This window comes from Pleurodeles waltl, chromosome 1_2 (assembly GCF_031143425.1).
Source record: "Pleurodeles waltl isolate 20211129_DDA chromosome 1_2, aPleWal1.hap1.20221129, whole genome shotgun sequence".
Classification (NCBI taxonomy): domain Eukaryota; kingdom Metazoa; phylum Chordata; class Amphibia; order Caudata; family Salamandridae; genus Pleurodeles; species Pleurodeles waltl.
Window position 1 is genome coordinate 1220373779 of NC_090437.1, and position 27705 is coordinate 1220401483.

The window sequence follows — 27705 nt, forward strand, 5'->3', positions numbered from 1 at the left end:
TGACTCCACCTGGTTTCTGACAGTTTAGGGCATTGGTACTTTCAAACATTTTCCCAGGGGTCACAAAGTATGGTCTATGGTGTGCTAGAGGGTTGCACTGATGCCAGGATGGTGAGATTGGGGCTTGGTGTGGGGCAGGGGGCTGGGGGGCAATATGTGGGCGTCGGGAAGCAATTCATGGTGTGATCAGGAATTCATGGAGTTATTTTGAGGGTTTCAGTCATTCTGCCCTCTAAATACCGCCACTAGTCTCTAGAAGAGTCACAAGTTTGACAGTACTGTGTTATCCTGTGTAGGAAGTTGGCTCTGTATATACTATTTCAAAGTAAGAAATAGTGTGCACAGAGTCCAAGGGTTCCCCTTAGAGGTAAGATAGTGGCAAAAAGAGATAATTCTAATGCTCTATTTTGTGGTAGTGTGGTCGAGCAGTAGGCTTATCAAAGGGTAGCATTAAGCATTTGTTGTACACACACAGGCAATAAATGAGGAACACACACTCAAAGACAAATCCAGGCCAATAGGTTTTTATATAGAAAAATATATTTTCTTTGTTTATTTTAAGAACCACAGGTTCAAGATTTACAAACAATACTTTAAATGTAAGATATTTCACTCAGGTATTCTAGGAACTTTGAATTATCACAACAGCATGTACAGTTTTGGCAACAATGGCAATAAGCTATTTTAAAAGTGGACACAGTGCAAAAATCAACAGTTCCCGGCGGAGGTAAGTAAATGTTAAGTTCACAGGTAAGTAAAACACTTACAGGGTTCAAAGTTGGGTTCAAGGTAGCCCACCGTTGGGGGTTCAAGGCAACCCCAAATTTACCACACCAGCAACTCAGGGCCGGTCAGGTGCAGAGGTCAAAGTGGTGCCCAACACATAGGCTTCAATGGAAATAGGGTTGCCCCGGTTCCAGTCTGCCAGCAGGTAAGTACACGCGACTTCGGAGGGCAGACCTGGGGGGGGGGGGGGGGGGGTTTGTAGGGCCACCAGGGGGGACACAAGCAGGCACAGAAAGTACACCCTCAGCGGCACAGGTGCAGAGTGCAAACAGGCGTTGGGTTTTCTATAGGAATCAACGGGGAGAACTGGGGGTCTCTTCAACGATGCAGGCAGGCAGGCACGGGGGGGGGGCTCCTCAGGGTAGCCACCACCTGGGCGAGGCAGAGGGTCGCCTGGGGGTCGCTCCTGCACTGGAGTTCGGTTCCTTCAGGTCCTGGGGGCTGCAGGTGCAGTGTGGTTTCCAGGCGTCGGGTTCCTTGAAGCAGGCAGTCGCGGTCAGGGGGAGCCTCTGGATTTCCTCTGCAGGCGTCGATGTGGAGGTTCAGGGGGGGTCAACTCTGGCTACTCACGGGCTCGCAGTCGCCGGGGAGTCCTCCCTGTAGTGTTAGTTTTTCTGCAGGTCAAGCCGGGGGCGTCGGATGCAGAGTGGAAAGTCTCACGCTTCCAGCGGGAAACGTGTGGTCTTTAAAAGTTGCTTCTTTGTTTCCAAAAGTTGCAGTTTCTTGAACAGGGCCGCTGTTCTCGGGAGCTTCTTGGTCCTTTAGATGCAGGGTAGTCCTCTGAGGCTTCAGAGGTCGCTGGACCCTGTTGGATGTGTCGCTGTTGCAGTTTTCTTCGAAGTAGGGAGACAGGCCGGTGGGGGTGGGGCTGGGGCCAAATCAGTTGTCGTCTCCGTCTTCACTGCAGGGCTTCAGGTCAGCAGTCCTTCTTCTTTAGGTTGCAGGAATTGGGAGCCCCTAAATACTCAATTTAGGGGTGTGTTTAGGTCTGGGAGGGAGGTAGCCAATGGCTACTGGCCCTGAGGGTGGCTACACCCTCTTTGTGCCTCCTCCCTGTGGGGAGGGAGGCACATCACTAATCCTATTGGGGGAATCCTCCTTCTACGAGATGGAGGATTTCTAAAAGTAAGAGTCACCTCAGCTCAGGACACCTTAGGGGCTGTCCTGACTGGGGGGTGACTCCTCCTTGTTTTTTTCATTATCTCCTCCAGCCTTGCCGCCAAAAGTGGGGGCAGTGGCCGGAGGGGCGGGCATCTCCACTAGCTGGGATGCCCTGTGGCGCTGTAACAAAGGGGGTGAGCCTTTGAGGCTCACCGCCAGGTGTTACAGTTCCTGCAGGGGGAGGTGAGAAGCACCTCCACCCAGTACAGGCTTTGTTCCTGGCCACAGAGTGACAAAGGCACTCTCCCCATGTGGCCAGCAACATGTCTGGTGTGTGGCAGGCTGGCAAAACTAGTAAGCCCACACTGGAAGTCGGGTATGTTTTTCAGGGGGCATCTCTAAGATGCCCTCTGGGTGTATTTTTGCAATAAAGTGCACACTGGCATCAGTGTGCATTTATTGTGCTGAGAAGTTTGATACCAAACTTCACAGTTTTCAGTGTAGCCATTATGGTGCTGTGGAGTTTGTGTTTGACAGACTCCCAGACCATATACTCTTATGGCTACCCAGCACTTACAATGTCTAAGGTTTTGCTTAGACACTGTAGGGGCATAGTGCTCATGCACCTATGCCCTCACCTGTGGTATAGTTCACCCTGCCTTAGGGCTGTAAGGCCTGCTAGAGGAGTGACTTATCTATGCCATAGGCAGTGTGAGGTTGGCATGGCACTCTGAGGGGAGTGCCATGTCGACTTAGTCATTTTCTCCCCACCAGCACACACAAGCTGGCAAGCAGTGTGTATGTGCTGAGTGAGGGGTCCCCAGGGTGGCATAAGCCATGCTGCAGCCCTTAGAGACCTTCCCTGGCATCAGGGCCCTTGGTACCAGGGGTACCAGTTACAAGGGACTTACCTGGGTGCCAGGGTTATGCCAATTGTGGAGACAAAGGTACAGTTTAGGGAAAGAACACTGGTCCTGGGGCCTGGTTACCTGGGTCCCAGCACACTTTCAAATCATAACTTGGCATCAGCAAAGGCAAAAAGTCAGGAGGTAACCATGCCAAGGAGGCATTTCCTTACATGCTGCATCTGAATCTCTATTGTTCTACCCTGCTTTGTGGTAAGACTTCTCTGCTTGCTATCATTACCTTGGCAGAGTCAAGTGTAAAAACGAAGTAACTTACTGAATTGGAATTAAATAAAATTGCACAATGTGAAACCAGAAACCTGGCATCAATCCCGGCTTCCCCACTTGACTAAATTGTGTGATGCTGGGAAATTGTCTAATTTCACATTGCCGCCTTTTTCTTCATTATGACATATAAGAGTACCTTGAAATACAAGAGTTCAGGTTACACGAAAATGCTGTCTTGTGTTTGATTTAATAAACTATAAAATTGTCCCTGTGTGATATCCACCCAGAGGGTTCCACGTGACAACTGTGGTGCCTCTTAGCTCATTATTGGCATGGTTGTAAGGATGGGAGGGGGCATTAATGTTTCTACATTCATTTAACACTATGAGTTTTAAAAAATACTTCTGAGTGCGCTAATGTATTCTGATGTACTAAGCTGAAACACGTCTGCATGTTAATAGAATACATTTTTCAGAATTTTGAAGAGAGTGCATCATATTTTTACAAATTGTTGGTAGATGTCTCAAAATTAAAGTGTACCTAGAGTTAAATGGTGCAGAACACCTTCTTCTCTTTTCTTTTACTCCACTTAGGGTGTAAATAAACGCTTGCCCGTTTATTTAACTACTTTCTGAATGTTAGTGCTTTCTCAAGGAAACAGCAACCTGGTGCTGTCACTCAGCAGGGGGTGCATGTGAAGGTCAGGAGGGCTGCATGCGGCCCCCGGGCCGCACTTTGGGTATCACTGGTCTAGGTACTGCCGACCTTACTCTCCAAATGACTCGAGAGTGCAAAGCTTCCTTATTTAGGGCACGAAGGAATCCATAGACAGGTCGGAGGCAGAAATTCAGAATGTGAGGCCGGCACCTGCATTACTCCATTCAGTAAAAAATTAAAGCCATCCCTAAAACAAAAGTCTTTCGAGCACGGGTACAAGCATCAGTGTAATCAGACATTCACAGTCCCACCCTGATTGGTCTTCTAAACACGTGAAAGCAGGTCTGCGACTGACCCCCAAGGTCGCTCACATCCCCCTGCCCAGAAGGATTTTCCATCGGCTCCCGATTAAAGCAGTACTTTAAATGAACAGGTGCTGTCAGGTACTCTGTACCTGTATTTCTTTCATTTGGAAGGGATAGTACATGCACTTCATTTGGAAGGGATAGTACATGCACTTTATTTGGAAGGGACAGTACATGCACTTTATTTGGAAGGGACAGTACATGCACTTCATTTGGAAGGGACAGTACATGCACTTCATTTGGAAGGGACAGTACATGCACTTCATTTGGAAGGGACAGTACATGCACTTCATTTGGAAGGGACAGTACATGCACTTCATTTGGAAGGGACAGTACATGCACTTCTCAGCACTGTTCCAATGATTTTGAATGGGATAATACTGGCACTTAGCAGCAAACAGGTACCCTGGGACAGGACACATGCACTTCTATATTTCCACTGCAGGCGCTCGGTTGGAGTGAGAATCAGATTCACGCCGGCCTGCATCATTTTCAGAGGGCTTTACGATCAACATCCCTCCCTCCCTCCTACCTCTCACTGTCTTAGCTGGGGAGCTCAGGAGCATTAACAATCTGGGCCTGCAAACCAGGGCGTTTGATTCACAGCTCGCTTAATCACATTATTCTTAGGGGTGGCCACTCCTTATTGAAGGCTCTTCTCGAGGACCTACGAGGCCAGGAAGATGATCTACATTCAGGGTACACGGAAGGTGCCTGTTTAACTGCTATCTTTGCAGCTATCTGCTTTTTTACCCAGGCACCCAGACCTTTGTAATTACGCTCCACCCCTTAGCATCTCATCGTGGACTGTATCTATTCCCACCACCACTAACCTCAGGTTACCGTCCTATTGACTTTTCTGGCACAGCCCCAGCACCCTCCCCGTCTCTCTGCTTGGTCTTGATGATGATCATCATGTTTGTACACTGATGGTAAGTTCTTCACCGTTGTTTAACTGTAAGGTGCACCAACACCGATTATGGGTACAGCAGCTAACATAAAATGCACAATAAACAACATGAAATAAAATTAGGAAAAATGTCTATTTTAGATTATCTCCTCGTCGTGGATCAGAGTCCAGGAATGGAGAGGAATCCATGGAAGGGGGTGGTGGACCCAAACCTGGCACAGTCCAAGTGGTGACCACTGCAGAGGATAGCTTGGCGGCAGCTATTACCAGAGCAGTGGGAACAGGAGGATGAATCGGTAGACTTTGATCCTTAAGTAGCTCCTGGCATCAGTGATCGTATTATGACAAAGACGCCTCTTGGCATCCCCTAGAATGCTTAGGTCACCATAATATAATCAGGAGTATGCAGTCAAACAGGCCGAGCTAGTGATCTTCAGTGCCAAGCCAAAGAGGTCCAAGTTATCTGTGTTAAAGTCAACAAGGGAGACTGAAGCGAGTTACTGAAAGGAACCAGAAGGCTGACTTGAAACTCAAACCGGGTACAGAAGTCTCAGGAGCGTCCAAATTATAGAAATCACATGGCAAAGGCTTATAAAGAGGCTCTGGAGGTAAGCTATCCGGGCCCCTGGGAGGGGGGGGTGTCCTTGATCTGGGACTGATACTGAAATACACCCCTTTCCCTTTCACAGCTCAACAGGGTGGAAAAATGCAACAAAGAGTAAAAATATGCTCAGTCTCAAGGATGCACCTTAAAGGTATAATCTGTTTAGGGGGGTTGAGGGGGGAGGAGGGAGCCAACTCAGCCCTTCCAGCCCTTTTTGGGACACTCTGTTCAGGAGGAACAAATCCCCATGTCTCGGCCGGTGAGACCAAGATGTCACTCACTACGGCTCTTGAAGGCTTCTGCTGTTTAATGCTAGTTTTACTTCCTTGGGCCGGCAAATTATAAGGTTAAGACAAAAAAAGAGAGAAGGTGTGAGAAGACAGAAAACAGAAGATGGGAGAAGAGAGTTGATGGAAGAGGTGAGAAGAGTGAAGACGTGAGAAGACAGAAGTACGCAAGCCGTAAAGAAGACAGTGAAGACATAAGACTTTATGCAGAAAGAAACAAGCATTTGCAATGCATTAGGTCTCGCATTCGTGAAAGTTATAGGTACTGCCATTGAAAATGGCATTTTTTTAATTTTTATTATTTTTATTTTATGCAGTGAGTGGTGAAAGCTGCATAGCGCTATTGCCATTCGTATGACCATATCCACAGTAACAAGCACGGCCATCAGGATTACAATCAATCGCTCTTTACTCTTAGATGACTCAATAGTAGAAATGTTAAAGAAAGATACAAGAGATTTTTTTTTATTTAAATCGAGGAACAGCAAGTTTATGGTGTGTCTGGGATGCCTATAAGGCCTATATTAGAGGGAGGCTTGTGAGCCTGTCAATATACAAGCGTTGCGAAGAAAGGGAAGTTGGGGGGTATGGAATCATCTTTAAATACTTTTCAAGTTTTAATTCATAATGCACGAAGAGAAGGGAAGGAAGAGCTAATAGAGGAGCTGGTACGTCAAGAGGAAAAGGTTCTGACCGACTTAGATTTCTTTTTGGAGAATCGCAATAGGTTAAAGTGGGAAAGTAGTCGATATGCACATTATGAATACGGAGAAGGTTGTAGCAAACTGCTAGCTTGGAAGGTTAAGTCCGATTTTTCTAAAAGGCATATTTTATCGGTTAAATCAGATCTTACGAACCAGATTTGTGTTGAGCAAGCTGAGATTGAGGGGGCATTTGTATCTTTTTTTCAAGAAATGTATTCAGAGAGTCTGGTAAATTCAGAGGAGTCGATTAGGGCATTTTTGGAAAAAGTGCATCTCCCAGTTTTGGATGAATCAGCAAAGCAGTCAATGGGTTATGAGATAAGTGGGGCAGAGCTTGCTGAAGTTATAAAAGCTTCGAAAAAAGGGAAGGCAGTTGGGCCAGATAATTTACCAAATGAGTTATATAAGGTACTGGGGAGGAACTTACTCCGATTTTATTGGAATTATTCAACTCTATGCTTTTAGAAGGGGCACAGGTACCTAAATCCTGGAGAGAAGCTATCATTTGTTAGCTGTTAAAACCAGGCAAGGATTCAATGTTTTGTTCATCGTATAGACCCATTTCTTTGTTGAATTCGGATTATAAACTGTATACAGGAATTTTATCTAGGAGATTGGGGAAAGTTATAGGCAATTTGGTGCATTTAGATCAAAAGGGCTTTATGAAGGGTAGACAACTTCATGAGTTAACTCACGAGTTATTTGCTGCAGTAGATTTGGCGGAACAAGAAAAGGCTCCATTAGCGGTTCTGACTTTCGATGCAGCAAAAGCTTTTGATCGTGTCAATTGGTCCTTCTTGGGGGTTGCGATGGAAATAGGTGGCTTGGGAACTCCTTTTATCAGGGCTGTTAGGGAACTGTATAGATGCCCTTCTGCGAAAATTTTGGTTAATGGTCAGCTATCGCAGGAATTCAGGATTAGTCGGGGTACTCAACAGGGTTGTTCTTTGTCTCCCTTGCTCTTTAATTTATATATTGAACCTTTGGCAATTTCACTACGGGTTTGCAAGGACATTCCCCCGTTTCGGAATGGGGGTTGGGAAAAGAAAGTAGCGTTATATGCGTACGACCTTATGCTATACACTAGTGATGTGATGACTACTTTACCTATTATCAACACATTGATGGAGCAATTTGGTAGATTCTCAGGTAATAGTATAAATACAGAAAAGACGGAAATCATGTGTTGGAATATGGCTTATGTTTCTCCCTTAGTTAAACAGGAGATTAAATACTTGGGAATTCGGTTTACAACTGATCTTAATGATGTAGCTAAGTTAAATTTTGATACAGCTTACAGGGAAACTAAAAAATTGTTAAAGGCGTGGGCTGCTCTCCCACTCTCTATAATTGGAAGATCCAATATATTGAAGATGTGTATCCTTCCAAAGTTCACTTTTTTATTTAATACTATTCCTTTAGAGTTTAAGGCGAGCTGGTTAAAAAAATTACAGGGTGAATTATCCTCATTTGTTTGGGCCTCCAAGGGAGTAAGGATATCATGGAAAAAGTTGAGTAGAAAGAAGGAGTGGGGGGGCATTGCATCTCCAGATTTCTTTAGGTACTATCAGGCTTTTCAACTAAAAAATATTAGAATGTTATTGAATAAGAAGTCAGAGTACTCACTGTTCTGGAGGGCTTTGACGGCGCATCTTGAGGAAGGAGCGGATAATTTCATATATAAATTTGGTCATCCAAAGTACTTTAAGAAGGTGCGCTTGAAGTTTCCCAGACATGCTTGTAAGGTTTGGATACATTTTCGGAAGGTGCTAGGGATAGCTTATTATTGCAGTTCTGCTCCCATCTGGGACTCACCTGGTATGCCTGATTGTCTTTTGGATAAATTATCAACTCCTTTGAGAAACAGCGGGATGGTAAGATGGGGGCAGATCATGGAAGGTTCTGAATTATTATCTTGGTTTGCATTACAGGATTGTACTAGAGGGACAATTTCTAAGTTTAAGTATCTTCAGATATCTAGTTGGGTTAAGTCTCGACGAGCAGGAGAAATAGGGAGGAGCTCATGGGAGGGGAAACTAGACCAGACATGTATTAGAAAAGAAATTGCTTGTTGGTATCATGCACAGTTGGAAACAACAGAAGATGCTTTTACCCTCCCTCTGTTGAAGTGGGGGAGGATTTTTCCAACCCTAGAAGTCATATCTTTGTGGCAAAAGTCATGTTTAGAGTTATGGTTTACTATTAAATCTGCAGGTTTGAAGAAAAATAATTTGTTTACATTACACAGGGTATATTGGTCACCAGCTAGATTAACGGCTATCGGGAAATCCAATAAAAGCTGTCCACGGTGTGGGGAAACCAATGCAGATGATGTTCATATGTTTTGGCAATGCTCAATTTTGAATAAGTATTGGGAAGATATAGGAAGCATTCTTAGGGTAATTTTTGATGGAAATTTAAGAATAAATCTTCTTATGGTGGTGTTTGGGGTTTATGAACCGGGCATAAAGTATCAGAAAATGTCGGTGCAACAAGAGCATTTGTTGTTTGTACTAATGCTTTTGGCCAGACGGGAAATATGTTGTAAATGGGTGGATCCATCCCCCCCGTGTTCAGGATTGGCAACTATCAGTAAATCGGCTGTGTAAAATGGAACAATGTGGTCCTCATACTAGAAGAGATAATTTTTGGGTGGATTGGGAAAATGCATACCAGTAGTTTATAAGTTTGGAATATGTTTAGATGCGTAAATTTTGTCTTGTTTTTCTGGTTCCTCCTCCTGGTAGTTAAGTCCAATGATTAAAACCCCCTTCACCTAATTGGGTACCGCTTTGGTTATGATCATGTTTTGAAGAATATAGTAAGACATGGTTGATGGCAGTCGAGGGGAAAAAATTGCAGTAGGTAGAACAGGTGGGGTGGCCCAGTAGTGTTGTGGACCGCACACTTGGAAACATACTTTAAGGGCCTCGGCCTTTACCTGTTTTCTCTTAGCCAAAGCGAGGGTGGCGAAATGAGGACAATAAAAAAAAAAAAAAAAAAAAAAAAAAAAACAAGCACGCCCGATAAGTCTGCAAAAAAATTCAAAAGTGATTACCTTTAACATAAGGAGAACGCCTATTTTGTGAGACCAACAAAGCTGTTTTCTATGTCTATTCTTCGCCGGTCATCTTCTATTGGGAAGCTACCCTGTTCATTGCATCAGAAGCCTAATAAAACTGTGATTTCTCATAGAGTGGCCTTTTTCCTCCTGTATTTAATGTTATTTTTCAGTGTTTCCAAGCAGTACACTTTCTATACAGTTCCGTTTAAATATTTGTCGGCTTTCCACACGGAAATTACTGTCGGACCGGCTATTTTACGAAATGCAAGGGAAAACAATTTTTGATGGACGCCACACCAGCGTATTGGACCTCTGACAGATTGTCCTCTGTTTATGCCCATTGTCTGTGCCCTGTTGGAATTACCGGTGGAAGACACTATTCATAGCTCCTTTCTCTATCCCTGGACCTGGCTCTGGTGACGATCAACAAAAATGGTGGCAGGAAGCAGCAACTTTTGGGAAGGTGAGGTGGCAATGTCCGAAAAGGAGTTCAGACATTAAATAGACGAGGTATAAAGATGGGATACCAGGATGGAAATGGTTTGCTGAGTAGGAGTTAGTGGAGACAACAGATAAAAAAAGACCACAGGCATAAGGAGGAGTGATAAGATGTTGGGAAAGATGTCTGGAGGAAACACAAATTCCAAACTGTCGAAGCAGAGCTGCCGGCGAAGTCAGATGTTTACAAGGGTAATCCGATGACGATGAATGCCAAATTAAAGCTTTTTGTAGGAAAGAACCTGCGGCCATGCGCATGATGACAACACGCCCCAAACAACAAAGAAACAATATATATCCATGCAGCACGTAGCGGACATTCAAAAGTAAAAAAAACTAAACTTTTTTTTAAAAAGTGCGCCAGACGAAGATATGTGGCCGATCGTGCAATCATCCAGCTCAGCCTCCAGGGCAATAACAAAGCAGCCTGAAGGCGGGACAAATGTCAAGCATTTACCAATGAAAGCGTGTGCATTTTGAAAGGCAGGCCAAGGAACAAATTAAAGTGATCGGTGTGAGATGTGAGTGGTTGAAGCCCACATACACTTTACAACACATCAGAAAAGCAGTGCTTGCGCGCTACTATGCTCGACCTAGAAAGAAGGCGGACAGCAACGAGGAAAGAAGACAGAGAAGGCGAGATCGGAGAAAGAAGATGACAGCGAAGTAAGAAGATGGCATGCAGGAAAAGAGAAGACAACAGCAACGAAGAAAGAAAACAGATGACAGTAGCGAAGCAGGAAGACATCAGCAAAGAAAGAAGACGGCACGCAAGAAGAAACAAGCATTTGCAATGCAACTGGTCTCGCATTTCTCCGAGTTAGAGCTATTAGCAGTTGTAAACTCCCAACCAGACTTTTCTTGCCACATTAAATGGAAAAAAAGAGCGCAATCGCACTGCTACAGTTCACTCGTAGTGAAACCTATTTGCAAAAGTGCAATTATCTATGTAACCGGCAAAAGTGCAAATAACCCCTTCTGTGCCCAGGACGTAATGGTTATGTCCTGAGGCACAGTGCTCGTGTGCCCAGGACGTAACCATTACATCCTGGGGACAGAGCCCAGAGGGAGCGCTAGTGCTCCCTCTGTGGGGTTCCCGCCCACCCCCCCCAAGGCAGGGATGGAAGGGGAAGCCCTTCCACCCCCAACTCCGTGACATCAGCGCACGAGTGTGCGCTGATTGTCACAAGGCCTCCTCCCATTGCGCTGGTAGCTCAGCTTCCAGCACGATCGGAAGAGAAATGCAAAAGCATTTCTCTTCCGATCACGTGGAGGAGGCAGAGAGACTTCAAAGGGAAGGAAAGTTATTTCCTTCCCTTTGAAGTCTCTCTCAGCGTTTTCGCAGCCGGATTGCTAGACACCAGTGATGTTTGTTTTAAAATGAAACTGGCATGAGGGGAGCGACCCCTTGGGCAAGGGTCGCTCCCAGTGGGGGCATTTTTTTTTAAAGGCCTTTTCTGTCTATAATTAGGCCGATCTGCCCCCAGGGGGGGCAGAAACCTCTAGGCACCAGGGATCATTTTTTGTTTTTTTTTTGTTTTGTTTTGTATTTATGAGGTGGGGAGCGACCCCTTAGGCAAGGGTCGCTCCCCTAGGGGGCAAATTATATTTAGGCCATTTCTGCCCCCTTGGGGGAAGATTGGCCTATTTTTATGAGGCCAGTCTGCCCCCAAGGGGGACAGAAACCACTAGACACCAGGGAGTTTTTATTTTTTTCGCGAATTTCACGCAAGGGGAGCGACCCCTTAGGCAAGGGTCACTGCCCTGGAGGGCAAATTGTATTTAGACCATTTCTGCCCCCCTTTGGGCAGATCGGCGGATTTTAGGTCAATCTGCTCCCTACTGGGACCCTGGCAGACAGGATTGAACTGAAAGGGGACCTGGTGCACTTCTAAGCCACTCTTTGAAGTCTCCCCCACTTCAAAGGCACATTTGGATATAAAACAGGGCCTCTGCCCTACCACCTCAGACACTTGCTGGAGAAGAAACCTGAACCAAAACCTGCATCCGGCCAAGAAGAACTGCCTGGCTGCTCAAAGGACTCACTTGTCTGCTTTCTACAAAGGACTGCTGCCTTGCTGTTGGCCTGCTCCCTTGATGAACTCTTGTCTGGCTGTCAAAGTGCTCTCCAAGGGCTTGGATAGAGCTTGCCTCCTGTTCTCTGAAGTCTCAGGACCAAAAAGACTTCTCTTTTTCATTTTGACTCCTCGTGCGCCGAAAAATTAGACGCACAGCTTGCTCCACGGTGAGAAAATCGCTGCACGCCGACACTGCCCAACGCAACGCCTACGGGGCGACCGGAACTTCAACGCACGGCCTCGCATGGACAACGCCGCCCGGCTTCCAGAGAGGAAATCGACGTGACGCCTGCCGTGAGAAAGAAAATTCCACGCACAGCCTCCCGGAACTACGCGCAGCCGGATAGCAAGCCGAGGAATCCACGCACAGACCCTGGGACATCTGGTAATCCCGCGAACCACAGAAGGAGTCGGCCCGCGTGCCGGAAAACGACGCACGTCTTCCCTGAGTGAAAAATAACGACGCAAGTCTGTGTGTGAAGGGGCGAAACCGACGCACACACCATTTTTCTACCCGCAGAACGACGCACGTCTTCCCGCGTGAAAAATAACGACACAAGTCTGTGTGTGAAGGGGCGAAACCAATGCACACACCATTTTTCCACGCATCTCCTCCTCTGTGGCCCTCTGCAGAGATTTTCCACTCCAAACCAGGTACTTTGTGCTTGAAAGAGACTTTGTTTGCTTTTTAAAGACTTAAGACACTTTATATCACTTTTCAGTGATATTCCTACAAATTCTTATTGCATCTTTTATTGTGTTGATCTACAAATATCCAGATAAATATTCTATATTTTTCTAAACACTGTGTGGTGCATTTTTGTGGTGCTATATGGTGTTATTGTATGATTTATTGCACAAATACTTTACACATTGCCTTCTAAGTTAAGCCTGACTGCTCATGCCAAGCTACAAGAGGGTGGGCACAGGATAATTTGGATTGTGTGTGACTTACCCTGACTAGAGTGAGTGTTCTTGCTTGGACAGAGGGCAACATGACTGCCATCCAAAAACCCCATTTCTAACACATCTGAATTAGGGGTAGGGGCAGTCTTATCACAACTGAATTCTGAGGGCCAGGATCAACTAGTTGCTTTTATCAGCAGAAGGTTGACCCCTAGAGAAAAGCGTTGGTCAGCCATTGAGAGGGAGGCCTTTGCTGTGGTCTGGACACTGAAAAAGTTGAGGCCATACCTGTTTGGTACTCACTTTATTGTTCAGACAGACCGCAAACCTCTACTTTGGCTAAAACAAATGAAAGGTGAAAACCCTAAATTGTTGAGGTGGTCCATATCTCTACAGGGAATGGACTATACAGTGGAACATAGACCTGGGAGTACCTACTCCAATTCAGATGGACTCTCCATATATTTCGACTTAGACAATGAAGACTCATCAGGTCATGGCTAGTCTTATTGTCCTTCGTTTGGGGGAAGGGGTTGTGAAGGAAAGTACCATCTTGCCTGGCATGTTACCCCCATATTTCACTGTATATATGTTGTTTTAGTCTATGTGTCACTGGGACCCTCATAGGCAGGGCCCCAGTGCTCATAAGTATGTGCCCTGTATATGTTCCCTGTGTGATGCATAACTGTCTCACTGAGGCTCTGCTAACCAGAACCTTAGTGGTTATGCTCTCTCTGCTTTCCAAATTTGTCACTAAGAGGCTAGTGACTAAATTAACCAATTCACACTGGCATACTGGTACACCCATATAATTCCTTAGTATATGGTACTGAGGTACCCAGGGTATTGGGGTTCCAGGAGATCCCTATGGGCTGCAGCATTTCTTTTGCCACCCATAGGGAGCTCTGACAATTCTTACACAGGCCTGCCCCTGCAGGCTGCGTGAAATAACGTCCACGTTATTTCACACCCATTTACCACTGCACTTAAGTAACTTATAAGTCACCTATATGTCTAACCTTCACCTGGTGAAGGTTGGGTGCAAAGTTACTTATTGTGTGGGCACCCTGGCACTAGCCAAGGTGCCCCCACATCGTTCAGGGCAAATTCCCCGGACTTTGTGAGTGCGGGGACACCATTACACGCGTGCACTATACATAGGTCACTACCTATGTACAGCGTCACAATGGTAACTCCGAACATGGCCATGTAACATGTCTAAGATCATGGAACTGTCACCCCAATGCCTTTCTGCCAGTCTCTAGCACAGAACCCGGGTACTGCCAAACTGCCTTTCCGGGGTCTCCACTGCAGCTGCTGCCAACCCCTCAGACAGGTTTCTGCCCTCCTGGGGTCCAGGCAGCACTGTCCCAGGAAGGCAGAACAAAGGACTTCCTCTGAGAGAGGGTGTAACACCCTCTCCCTTTGGAAATAGGTGTGAGGGCTGGGGAGGAGTAGCCTCCCCCAGCCGCTGGAAATGCTTTGATGGGCACAGATGGTGCCCATCTCTGCATAAGCCAGTCTACACAGGTTCAGGGATCCCCCAGCCCTGCTCTGACACGAAACTGGACAAAGGAAAGGGGAGTGACCACTCCCCTGACCTGCACCACCCAGGAGAGGTGCCCAGAGCTCCTCCAGTGTGTCCCAGACCTCTGCCATCTTGGAAACAGAGGTGTTTGTGGCACACTGGACTGCTCTGAGTGGCCAGTGCCAGCAGGTGACGTCAGAGGCTCCTTCTGATAGGCTCTTACCTCTCTTGGTAGCCAATCCTCCTTCCTTGGTAGCCAAACCTCCTTTTCTGGCTATTTAGGGTCTCTGCTTTGGGGAATTCTTCAGATAACGAATGCAAGAGCTCACCAGAGTTCCTCTACATCTCCCTCTTCACCTTCTGCCAAAGGATCTACAGCTGACTGCTCAGGACGCCTGCAAAACCGGAACAAAGTAGCAAGACAACTGCTAACAACATTGTATCCCTTCATCCTGCCGGTTTTCTCGACTGTTTCCAGGTGGTGCATGCTCTGGGGGTAGCCTGCCTCCTTTCTGCACCAGGAGCTCTGAAGAAATCTCCTGTGGGTCGACGGAATCTTCCCCCTGCAACCGCAGGCACCAAAAGACTGCATCACTGGTCCTCTGGGTCCCCTTCTCAGCACGACGAGCGTGGTCCCTGGAACTCAGCAACTCTGTCCAAGTGACTCCAACAGTCCAGTGACTCTTCAGTCCAAGTTTGGTGGAGGTAAGTCCTTGCCTCCCCACGCTAGACTGCATTGCTGGGTACTGCGTGATTTGCAGCTACTCCGGCTTCTGTGCACTCTTCCAGGATTTCCTTCGTGCACAGCCAAGCCTGGGTCCCTGGCACTCCTTCCTGCAGTGCACAACCTTCTGATTTGTCCTCCGGCGTCGTGGGACTCCCTTTTGTGACTTCGCGTGGACTCCGGTTCACTTTACTTCCAAGTGCCTGTTCAGGTACTTCTGCGGGTGCTGCCTGCTTCTGTGAGGGCTCCCTGAGTTGCTGGGCGCCTCCTCTGTCTCCTCCTCCAAGTGGCGACATCCTGGTCGCTCCTGGGCCACAGCAGCACCCAAAAACCTCTACTGTGACCCTTGCAGCTAGCAAGGCTTGTTTGCGGTCTTTCTGCATGGGAACACCTCTGCAAGCTTCATCGCGATGTGGGACATCCGCCTTCCAAAGGAGAAGTCCCTAGCTCTCTTCTTTCTTGCAGAACTCCAAGCTTCTTCCACCCGGTGGCAGCTTCCTTGCACCCTCAGCTTGCATTTCCTGGGCTCCTGCCCACTCTAGGCACTGTCTCGACTATTGGACTTGGTCCCCTTGTCTTACAGGTACTCAGGTCCGGAAATCCACTGTAGTTGCATTGCTGGTGTTTGTTCTTCCTGCAGAATCCCCCATCACGACTTCTGTGCTCTCTGGGGGTAGTAGGTGTACTTTATTCCTACTTTTCAGGGTCTTGGGGTGGGCTATTTTTCTAACCCGCACTGTTTTCTTACAGTCTCAGCGACCCTCTACAAGCTCACTTAGGTTTGGGGTCCATTCGTGGTTCGCATTCCACTTTTGGAGTATATGGTTTGTGTTGCCCCTATACCTATGTGCTCCTATTGCAATCTACTGTAATTTTACACTGCTTGCATTCCTTTTCTTGCTATTACCTGCATAATTTTGGTTTGTGTATATATATCTTGTGTATATATCTTATCCTCATACTGAGGGTGCTCAATGAGATACTTTTGGCATATTGTCATAAAAATAAAGTACCTTTATTTTTAGTACTTCTCCGTACTGTGTTCTCTTATGATATTGTGCATATGACACCAGTGGTATAGTAGGAGCTTTACATGTCTCCTAGTTCAGCCTAAGCTGCTTTGCCATAGCTACCTTCTATCAGCCTAAGCTGCTAAAAACACCTCTTCTACACTAATAAGGGATAACTGGACCTGGCACAAAGTGTAAGTACCTCTGATACCCACTACAAGCCAGCCTCCTATATGTACTGACTAGTGTCAACAGACTCCTAGGCCAGAATACAGGCCTACACACAAGAGCAGATCAGCAAATTACAAATGCTGATAGCTCTGCAACTGCTGTGCAGACTAATGCCCTTGCAAGGTTCTTGTCATATAATCATCACCTATGCACGAGAGCGGACAACTAGTAGCACACTGGGATGGAGGCAAAAGGGGTCCGCCACAACCAAGCACTGATCTTCCCACTGAGCCATACACAGAGCAGATGATGAGTCGAGTTTTGGGTGGCTCGTGGACAAATGAATCCTTCAACTGGAGTCCCCAAAGCAGAGGCATACCCCAGCACCTCTTTATCCCAGTAGATTACTTTTCTCATTTCAGGGCAGAAAAAAACAGCCTTCCTTGCGGGATAGTACTCTTGCAGAACTATGGTGGCCCCCTGTTCCGGGGCAATGCAGAGTCCACAGCAGAACCCTTAAGCAGAAGATTCTGAGCCACTGGCCATACAGCATGGACACTCATGCCACCCCCTTCCTTCAGGCAGAAAACAATTGTCTCCCGAATGTGAGCCTATTGTATAGAGGGCCTTTGTTCTGTGAGCAGGGAGGACATCAATTACCTTCAATCGGGCACATCAGACAAAAGTGAATCGCATCAGGCCAGGGAGTAGGAAAATCACAATTAATGTGCAGCTATCACAGTCACTAAATGTCTCCATGGCCGTAACAGATCTGTAGTCTTGCTTGCCTCGAGTGATAACTCCACATATCTACAGAAAGAGTCCGGAGCCTCAGCACTGGCACTGTAAAATCTAATAGGTATCATGTTTGCCAAAAGGGGCACTGTCTTCTATTCCTGTGAAAGGTACACAAATCAAGGACCTTCACTAGGGCTTCCATGCATCGTCTGGGAGAGCAAGAGGACACGTATGGATTCACTCCACAGTCAGACCCTGTAGGTACATCCAGCACTGAAGAATCACTAGGCCCAGTAAATTCTGATTCCCCACAGGAGCAGGCACAAAGCCTCCATCCTTTTTTACTTTGTGCAGACACCATTAAGGGATCAAGTGGAAAATGTTCACACATGCTATCACAGCCCATCCAAGTGAGATGGAAACCACCTTGCTCAGAGAGTCATTATATCCAAAAGGTACAGTCACAGGACCCTAGTGTCCCTAAGCCTTGGACACTAACTCTTAGTACATAAGCTGGAGTCATTTGCAGCCACCACTCTTACGGTAACACTAGTTTTGCCACAATTGAAGAGCCTATTTACTGTCCTTGGTACACTCTCAACAGAGGGTTACTCCTGGGATACTGGTCTAATGCTCTGAGACATCAGGGCTCATCACTTCCACTGTCAGGTAAGGTCAACCAAAACACTTGTGGTATTATGAGGGCTGACATCTCATACCTGGAAGTAGACAGCACACTCTTCTCTGTGCCTATCTTGCACAGGGGCTAAACATTTATATTTGTGGGCAGACTGGTAGGACAATTCAGTGATATCAGTGTTGTCTCTTGATTAATTTGTCCTTTGTTTCAGAATGTTGAGGCAATTTCTAATTGAGAACTCTGTTCACGGAGTTTTCTTTGTGGAACTCCTTCTTGGGCCATCTGACAATTGTCTTTGGTTGGTGGAATGTGCTGCGTGGACTAATCAAATGATTGTATTAGAGATCCACAGTGAAGGAAATTGAGGCACATGGATAGGGAGGGAACTGGAAGCAGTAGATTTTATGATGGTTTCTGGTTTCGTTATTTAGATGACTTACATTTTAAAGGTCTGAGGTGAGTGCTAGGAGAGGCCACCATGAACGGCTGAGGTGGGAAATAAGATGGCACTTAGTGTGTATGTGGATCGCTGAAAAAGTGGGTGTATTCACCTTCAGATGTAAGCGCAGGTTTGAGGTGTTCTGTCAGACTGGAATTGCATATTTGGTAGTATCTAGAACCATGCACCTAAAACACTGCGGATGATCATACAGGAGTGGCTAAGAAGTATGGACAAGGCGACATCCATCAAGATGTCAGCGACGTGCAGTATGATGTAGGTGGTCACGGGCTGCGGAGGGCGTGAATCAAGGTAGCGTGTTGCACGACCATGTTTTCTATAAAAAAGCGATTTTTGTAGGCATCAAAAGCAATGATAACTCTACAAATACGTATAAGGTGATGCTTTGTCACTTTTTCGAGTTATACCCTTTTGATTATCTTCACATCTACAGTCACTAACGTCCTCAATTGCGCGTTCGTACACAAGTATGCTCTGCGCGTCTGTTTTCTGCCAGTTATTTGACAAAAACCTAAGAGCAGGGCTCTTCAAAATCCACAAGTGATATTTTCGAGGGCCTGAAGTTCTAATCTTGGCATTCAACAGCTGCACTTCCCTTTCTGTGAGGGGGCGGCGAGGGGAACGGAGCTGCTCACATAAAAGCAGACATTTCGCTTCAGAACTTTCTCGGCAGGCAGCGGGCAGAGCTTTCAAAATTATTTAAACACCAGCTGTGTTTCAACAAAATGTCAGCTCTCGCAGTTGCACTCGCACAGGAAGCTGCTTGGTAAACAGGCGCTTTCGGTGCTTTCTAATGGATTCCTGACCTATTTATTGCACCATGGACACGACACTGAAAGAATCCTGCCGCAGGCACTTGCCACAGCGCGCTAATCATAAAAGCGGAATATGAGGCGCCCTGCCAAGAGCTGTGAGAAATACGCCGCCACTTTATTCACAAACAGCGACTGCACCCTCCCTTTATCCCCAAAAAAACACGTCAAAGCATCTCACAAAGAGCAGGTTAACCAATGTAGTCGGATGAAAATAAATTAGGCAGCAGTTTGGAGAAAAGCGAGGCCCTGCTGCAAGGGACAGCCCAGGATAATGGCGCAGGAGAATGACAGATGCTCTACAGTGAAAGGAGCTCGGTATGTAATTTGGCAACAAAGAGGGGGTTGTCGTGCTTTCGGACCCGTGCAGAATGAGGGAACGGCTGGGGCTTGAGCGAGCGCAGAGTCAACCATCACTTGCCTAAACCCCGAGATGAACTAAAGGCGCGCTTCCTGCAGAAAACAGCTCACAGCTCCATGTGTTGTCAAACGTGGTTAGGTATCTGCCAGTATAATTATTACCTCTAGCTGTGCGGTTCTGTAGCTCTATATGGATGTTATGTTCCCATATTTAGTAAAATCAGACGCATTTCCTATATAGTTTGATCCCAAAATGCCTCACTCTTGTTTTCAGCAGCAAATCAAATCCAGTACACCCCCTGCTACTGTCCCACAGCAGCTAAATATGCATAACTCGGAAGAACAATTTTCATGAACGTTTTGTGCACTGCCTTCGCATCTATCTGTCGCTAATATGATTTGACCATCCTCATTTAATACCCGTCTTAATTAGGGGGATCTCTGTCCAAATCCATGCTAGCCTCTAAATCTGCACAAATTTAGCTACGTGACTTCATATAAGGTTTGTGATTCAAGAGTAATCATGGACATCTTCTACTTACTTAGGCTTGATACGCAGCAGGTGCAGCTTTGCACAGCAATCTAATTTGTAAATAAACACGTGCCGGTGCCCAAAGCCCTCCTCTTAAACACTCGGCTGCTGCAATTAAATGTGCGAACACGGAATACTGAGGCGGCGTATTCCTGAAGCCATCTCGGGCCTCGTCAAGCCATTTACAGCCACTCCCTGCCACTTCGGCTCACTCCTTCAGCGTTCTGCTTTCTCCCATTGTGAAGCTTTCTCATTTTTCTGTTGTTCCGTCTTTCCAATATGTGCCTTTTTCCTCGCAGTAAATGCTTTAGGCAGAAAAATAAGTGTCGGCCCTTCAAAAACAAGTGCCGGTACTCTGCACCGGAAACAACAACTATGAATTAAGCACTGAATCTAGGACCACCAAACGACCTTCTGCTTCTCTGCTGTCCAACGCGAAGGAATTCAACATTGCCTCAATAGCCAAGCACAAAATATCTCAAGAAATGAGAACCACATTCCCGGGGCTACCTTTCCTGGCATCAAAAAACCTCATAAGCGTGACCACATCGCCTCCAGGAAACCCCAATGCATGGTGTTGGGACTCCGGCATGGATGTGGAATGTATGCCCCCTGCCCTAGCTGTAGGTTTGAGTTCCACCCCCAGTGGCCCACCAATCTTGCAAGTTTACTGGGGCAGCCTCCCTTAGAATGGCAGCAGTGCTCTGAGGTCGAAGTGAGCATCCCAACTGCACCCCTCTTTAACTGAGTGGCTACTGACTTCCCCACCGGGATTTGTAGCTGACCCCGTTGCACGCAGGGCGACAATAGGGGGGACAGCTCCCTAGCGTTGTTCCCCTGTTAGGGAGGCTAATGACAGGAGGGGCCTCCGTACGTAGGGAGGGTGGTCCACCTCTCTTTTTGGCCTCCAAGGTGTGACGAGGGAGGCCAAGAGGTCTTTTTAAGGTGTGATCTCGCAGGGCTGGGCCTCTTTAAGCGAACGGCGAGCCTTTTACCTGCCTCTTTCATGGACAGGCGCCCACTGCCTTCCACGGTCTTAAAAGGGTCTGTTATTCTCTATCAACAAAGGTTTATTAGACCCATATGCAAGACTGAGGAATGGACGCTGCATGTACACTGTATGTGGTACAGGGTGGGTGTGTAGCCTGTGTGCAAGTGACAGAGTGCAGAAAGGAATCCATGTTGGCTTTCTGTGTGCACATGGCGACTGTGATAGTGGAGGACTCTGTGTATGGCTGTCCAGGGCTCTGAAGACTTCAGAGGCTGCACCTTTTTTTGTGGAAAATCTGTTTATTAACGTTTTCAGCATATTATAACATTCATTTGTACAACAAACGCAGGACATTTATTATGTGCAATTATTAGTAGACTAGATGAGCATAACTGTCCAAAAAAGACAGTGGAACAATTGGCTGCGAAGACATATTGCAGATGATTCCACCGCTCACCATAAAGCCCGTGTATAACAGGGCACGAGCGCTATCAGAGAAGACCATACACTGGAATCATGAGTCACACAGATAATTGAGGTTGCTAAAGGCACCACAGTGGCCCCTTAACCCTTTCTGGCAGGTCACTGTGTACGTACAGCAGTGTGCATTCAGGCGCAGATCTTCAGGTAGGACACAACTTAACGATAAGAACATGAACAAACTTTGGAGGACTGTCTCTACAAGCAGCAGGCCCAGGCCGGAGCATAGTCATTGGGGCACAGAGACCCCATGTTTTGCCCGTGCGCATCATCAAAGGGCAGATATGTGCACACACCACACTCCCCCGCCTCCCACATAGGTCGCACACTCAACTCAAAGGCCAAGGTCAGGTCCACTGCTCAAAATTCAACACCCAACCCATCACACTCCCGCACCATGAGGAGATACATACTCTCAGTGGCCATCAGACCGCCACCTCCACATCTGAGGTCTGCCCCAAACCCCGCAAGCATGCCAGCATCGCCTCCCAACTGATTGATAGTGGGTACTTACGCAGCCCCAGGGCATCTTCCCTCGCCAACGCCACTCCCTCCGCACCAGCTCACACCTCAAACGAGGACTTCCAGGCCCTCTCAACGGGTGGGTCAGACGACTTCCACCGGCGGGTTATCAACCTCTTGGCCATTATCAGGCCTAGGTCCAGAAATCATGCTGCAGCTCGATTCTTCGCGTCCCTAGGAAGAAGGCCCAGTATACAGGACTCCCAAGTAAACGGTACCGGTTGCGGCACGCACTCCGATAAGCAACCCACCACCGCCCCCCAGAAGCAACTCAAAGATGGAAAGGACCAGAGCATATGGATCATGTCCGCGTCATTGCAGGTGCAACGGGGATACGCCGCATCACTGCGAGCAAAGTATCTGTTTATGCGGGCTGGAGTGAGGTATGCCCTGTGTATGATGTAGAATTGAATCAAGCGGAATCTGGAGTTGCGCAGTATGTTAACATGGCCGGAAAGAGCTGACCTCCAACGCGCATCCGTGAATGAAGTAGTCGCATCCCCATCCCAGGCCGCACGCAGCGAATCACATTCAAGGGCTGTGTGTAGGCGCAACGCCTCAGTGAACCAACAAATTAGGTGCCGCCCCTGTCCCATCACCTGTATATACTGTATCAATAAATGTGTAGGAGGAGCAGCAGACAAGTCACCCCATTTAGATGCAAGCGACCTTAGCAGCAAGTTATACAGCAGAAACTGCCCCGCAGGAAGGCCTGACTCCTGTACCAGCGCAGGGAACTTTATCAGCTTACCGTCGTCATACAGATCACCAAACGTATGCAGCTCCACTGCGTGCCACGCCCGCAGCTCGGACCCAGACATAACTATAGAGCCACGGGGAGTGCCCAACAACGCCAGCGCCGGCGCAAATGGGATAGTCCCCCCAGCAAGTTGCAGGGAACTAAGATAACAGCTGAAGGCAACCCTGAGGAACAACTGATCTGGTAATGTCACTCGCGTTATTGGGTGAAACAAATGCAAGACTTGCATGAGGGACCAAGGGCCTTCCAGGGTTGCCGTACTGGAGAGATTCAGGCCCGCCAACCACTTAGACACCCATTGGAGCTGGGACACCAAATAGTAGTGCTCAGGTTAGGGACCGACAGGCCACCCCTCTCCAGCGGCAAGTACAATTTCCTGAGCGCGACTCTACACCTTCCCCCATTCCAAATAAAGTCTCTCAGTGTAGATTCCAGGCTCCTGAAAAAGCTCGGAGGGATATAATGCAGGATGTTAGTGAAGTAGTATAAAAGGTGTGGCAGAACTATCATTTTTAAGAGCGCTATCCTACCTGCCACCGACAGTGGCAGCGTCTGCCAAAAAGTAATCTGGGACTTGATTGAGGACACCGCTCTCTTGAGGTTTCTGTCTATTAGGTCATCTTCATGGTGATAGACGCGGATGCCCAGATAACGGAATGTACAAGGCTGCCAAGGAACCGCACTCCCAAAGAAGCAAAGCTCTGGATCAGGGAGCCCAGGGTCAAAGGGGAAAAGGCAGGACTTAGCCCAGTTAACCCTGAGGCCAGACAACAAGGCAAACTGCTGCAGTAAGGACCCAACACCTGGAGGGATTAGTGAAATATCCCAGAAGTATAACAAGAGGTCGTCGGCGTAGAGCGATACCTCGTGCACGCCATCCCCAAGAGGGATGCCCCAGCTCGTACCACTGTCACGCAAGGCCGCCGCCAGCGGCTCCATAGCAAGGGAGAAGAGTAGTGGGGAAAGGGGGCAACCCTGCCTCGTACCTCTGCACACATGGACTAGTTTTGATATAATACGCCCCACCTTAACCCAAGCTTGCTGCTTAGTGTATAGCAGTTTAACCATATGGACAAAAAGGGGCCCCACGCCGAACCGCTGCAAGACCCCGAAAAGATGAGGCCATTCCAAGAAATCAAAGGTTTTCTCCTGGTCAAGGACAAGGCAGCCCGCCCGCGGCCAGACTCGCCTCGCATAGCACATAACTCAGAACAGCCGAACGATGTTGTAAGACGTGTCCCTCGCCGCAAAAAACCCATTTTGGTCTGGGTGCACCAGATCCGGCGCGATTGGTGCCAAACGCATCGCTAAAATTTTGGCTAATATTTTGGAGTCCGTATTGAGCATGGCCAAAGGGCGGCATGAGCCCAACTCAACCGGATCCCTGTCGGGCTTGGGAAGAGACACTAGCATCGCCTCCCTTTGAGATGCCGACAAGTGTCCCCTCTGCACCGCCTCCTCAAAGACACGGAGAAGCCTAGGTGCAAGAAGTGGGGTAAACGCCTTATAAAAGTCGGTCGGCAGGCCATCCGGACCCGGCGTCCTACCCGACGCCAGCTCCCGAATACCAGTCTGCACCTCAGTAGGATCAAGAGGCTCCTCCAGCGCATTCCTCTGGTCCGCCATTAGACATGGGAGCTCCACCCCAGAGAGGAAGTCCTCACACAACCGCTCGGGGCCATCACAACAGAGGTATACAATGTCTCATAGTGTTGTGTTAACGCCGAATGTATTTCCTCAGGTGTATGCAGCAAACAGCCGGTCTCCGTGCGAATCTCCATGACCGGACCATGGTCACGATCACCTCTGATCAGCCAGGCCAGAAGTCTACCCGACTTATCTGCGGAGGCGTGTGTTCTCACCGAGTGAGAGGCGAAGTTCAAGCGACATAACCGTTCAGAGTTAGACGCTCAGCACGGGCCTGAGACAACAACTCCATTGTTGCGGAATCCCGAGCTACCTCCCGGTCTGGGCACAACGTTTCCCTTTCTATATGAGCAAGGTCCCGCTCAACTGAACGTCTCAAGTTCCACTGGGTCCCCATGCAATGGCCGCGGATGAAAACCTTAAAGGCATCCCACTCCAACAGGCCCGTAGAGGCCGTGCCCTCATTATGCTCAAAGAACTCCGGGATGGCTGTTTCCAGTGATGTCTTAAAGGCAGCGTCCTCCATAAGCTCAGGACTGAGCCTCCAGGTAGGGACCGCTGAAGGCAAGACATCCCAACATAAGCCCGCCATCCGCAGGTTATGATCCGAGTGCGTACGCCCCAGATAATCCACTTCCACAATCACGGAGGCCAGATTCTGCGTGCAGAATATTCGATCAAGGTGCACATGCAGGGAGTGTGGGGCAGAGTAATAGGAATAAACTCTATCATCAGGATTACGCTGCCGCCATATATCAATCAAGTGCCAGTGATGGGCCCAATGGACCAATCCGGGCGCAGCCGCCAAAGTTGGCGAAGTGGTCAGCGGGGGGAAGGAACGATCTAAATCTATATCCAACACACTATTGAAGTCTCCACCCAGCAACCAGGGGTAATCGCTCCAACCCGATAAGTGATGGGACAGAGTGTGCAGGAAAGAAGCCTGATCTACATTTGGGGCGTAGATAGAGCCCAGCACTAAGGCCCTGCCTGCTAGCCGCCCACACACCAGGGCAAACCTCCCCTGCGGGTCTATGATCTGATCTTCTGCAACAAAGGGGACACCCGGTTTAATCCAGATCAGGGCCCCTCGTGCATAGGAAGACTATCCCGTTGCATATAATTGCCCTCTCCAGCACCGCTGCAAACGAGGGAGCTCTGCCAACACTAAATGGGTCTCCTGCAAGAAGGCGCGATGGATCGAGTGCCGTCTAAGATACAAATATATGGAATACCTGCGCCTGGGCATGTGTATACCGCGCACATTCCAGGTGAGTACAGTGCACAAAGTCATGGTGGTTTTAGCTTAGCATGCGCGCATTCCACATACCCCGCCCCTAAGCACAGCGCAGCACACATCATGTCAATGACCTCACACCCAGACCAATCGCTCGCGCAGTGCCTCCAATATAAACAAAGCAAAACAAATACCATCAGAGCAGATGAACAACTGATTCCCGCCCAAACCCAACAACTTGAACTTTTGACAACACAATCACACATATTAATCCTCTGGCAGTAGGAGACTGGGGTAAGCCAGAACACACAGAGAGTCAGGAAGGCTCTAACCCAACCCGCTGGCTATACTGGATAACGGTAGGGGGAAAGGGAGGACCAACGGCAGGCCAGGCTTTCGTGCCACAATCCGAGACAACCACAGCACCAGCGGAGGCCATACAGTTTCAGTACATCAACAGGTTTGCTGACATTCAGACTAGCAGGCTGCCTGTACAGAGCTGTATGCCATCTCCGTGAACCAGGCCCACCATTTACATCATGCAGAGGGCCACAGTACGCCCCCAGCCACCCAGATGTGTCAAAGCAGGGCCTAGAAGAGGTCATCCGCAGTAACAGGAGTCATCGCCGGACAATCTGGGAAACCCAACTCCGAGAGCCGGTCCGGCGTGGCAGGACGGTCACTGGGGGGCTGCGAGATTTCAGTATCCGACTCGGACACCCTCGGGGAAGTGCGATCGCTGCTGCCGATTGCAGCGCCTCACGCCTCTCCAGTATTAACTGCTCTAGATCAGGGGCATGCGCCACGGCCTCAGCAGTACCAGCACCCCTACTTCGGCCGCGCCGCCCCCGACTGCGCTTGTTCTGCGACAGAGGCGGTCGCCTCTCCGCCTCACGGCCCGAGACGCAGCCCGTTGACTCCAGCCAGTCCCATGCAGCTTCTGGCATGGTGAAGAAGTGAGTTCTGTTGTCAGCTATGATACAGAGTTTGGCTGGAAACAATAGAGAGTACTCCAGGCGCAACTCTCTAAGCTTGCGCTTCAAAGGCATATAGGAGGCCCTGTCTCGCTGCACCGCCAGAGTATAGTCCGGGAACAACATTATTTGCGCGTCATCCACTCGGGGCGGCGGAGCGGAGCGGACCTCACCGATTTGAGGATGATGTCACGAGCCACATAATGAAACAAACGTATTATAAACGGGCGAGGGCCGCTTCCCGGAGGCCGGGACCACGTGGGGATTCGATGAGCCGGTTCCACCGAGAAAAAGGGGGTCAAGGCACCCTCCGCCACCAGCCCCCTAAGCCAGTTCTCCGAGTAAGTCACCGCGTTCCGGCTCTCTGCACCCTCCGGCAAGCCCACGACTCCTATGTTATTCCGCCGGGTGCGGCCCTCCGCGTTCTCCATGCGGCGCTCCAGCTCCGCCACTCGCGCCAGGGCATCCCCCATATTGGCCTCCAAGCGAGACGTCACCGGTGCTAGCTCATCCACTCTCACCTCCAACATACCTGTCTTGCCCGCCAGGTTGCGATGGTCAGCGTGCAGCAGAACAAGGTCACTGGCTACCTTGTCGATCTTGGCTTCCATTGAAGTGCGGGCACGTTCCAGCGAATCGCCAATGCGTTCTACCGCGGCCAACACAGCGTCCAGCTTCTGACTGTCCTGCGCCGCAGCATCCTGCGCTCTCCCGGCACCAGTGCCAGAGCGAAGACATCCCGCTTCCGCCATGGCTAAAGTCCATCCGCACTCCAAGTCAGCACCACCGCACACTCCGGGCAACTCACCACAAACGGTGCAGGTGACGCTCCCCAGCGCAGACAAACAAATCCACGGGACTGGGCCAGGGAAGCAATAGTGTAAGTGCGACAGCCCCGCGTCAGTTTAGGTCTTCTGAGCCAGCTCCTACACTCTCCTGGTAAGCCACCACAATGGCGCCATTTGCCCACCACCACGAGGCTGGAAGGATCCTCTCACCACCACCAGCTCCGCACCCAGCTTCGAA

The 27705-nt window shown here is 48.6% G+C and overlaps 1 protein-coding gene across 2 annotated transcripts in view; it reads right to left on the reverse strand.

The window, feature by feature from the left end:
• Window positions 1-27705, reverse strand: part of MAEA (macrophage erythroblast attacher, E3 ubiquitin ligase) — a 228082-nt gene that overhangs the window by 38792 nt on the left and 161585 nt on the right. The gene's annotated exons all lie outside the window — the stretch shown is intronic.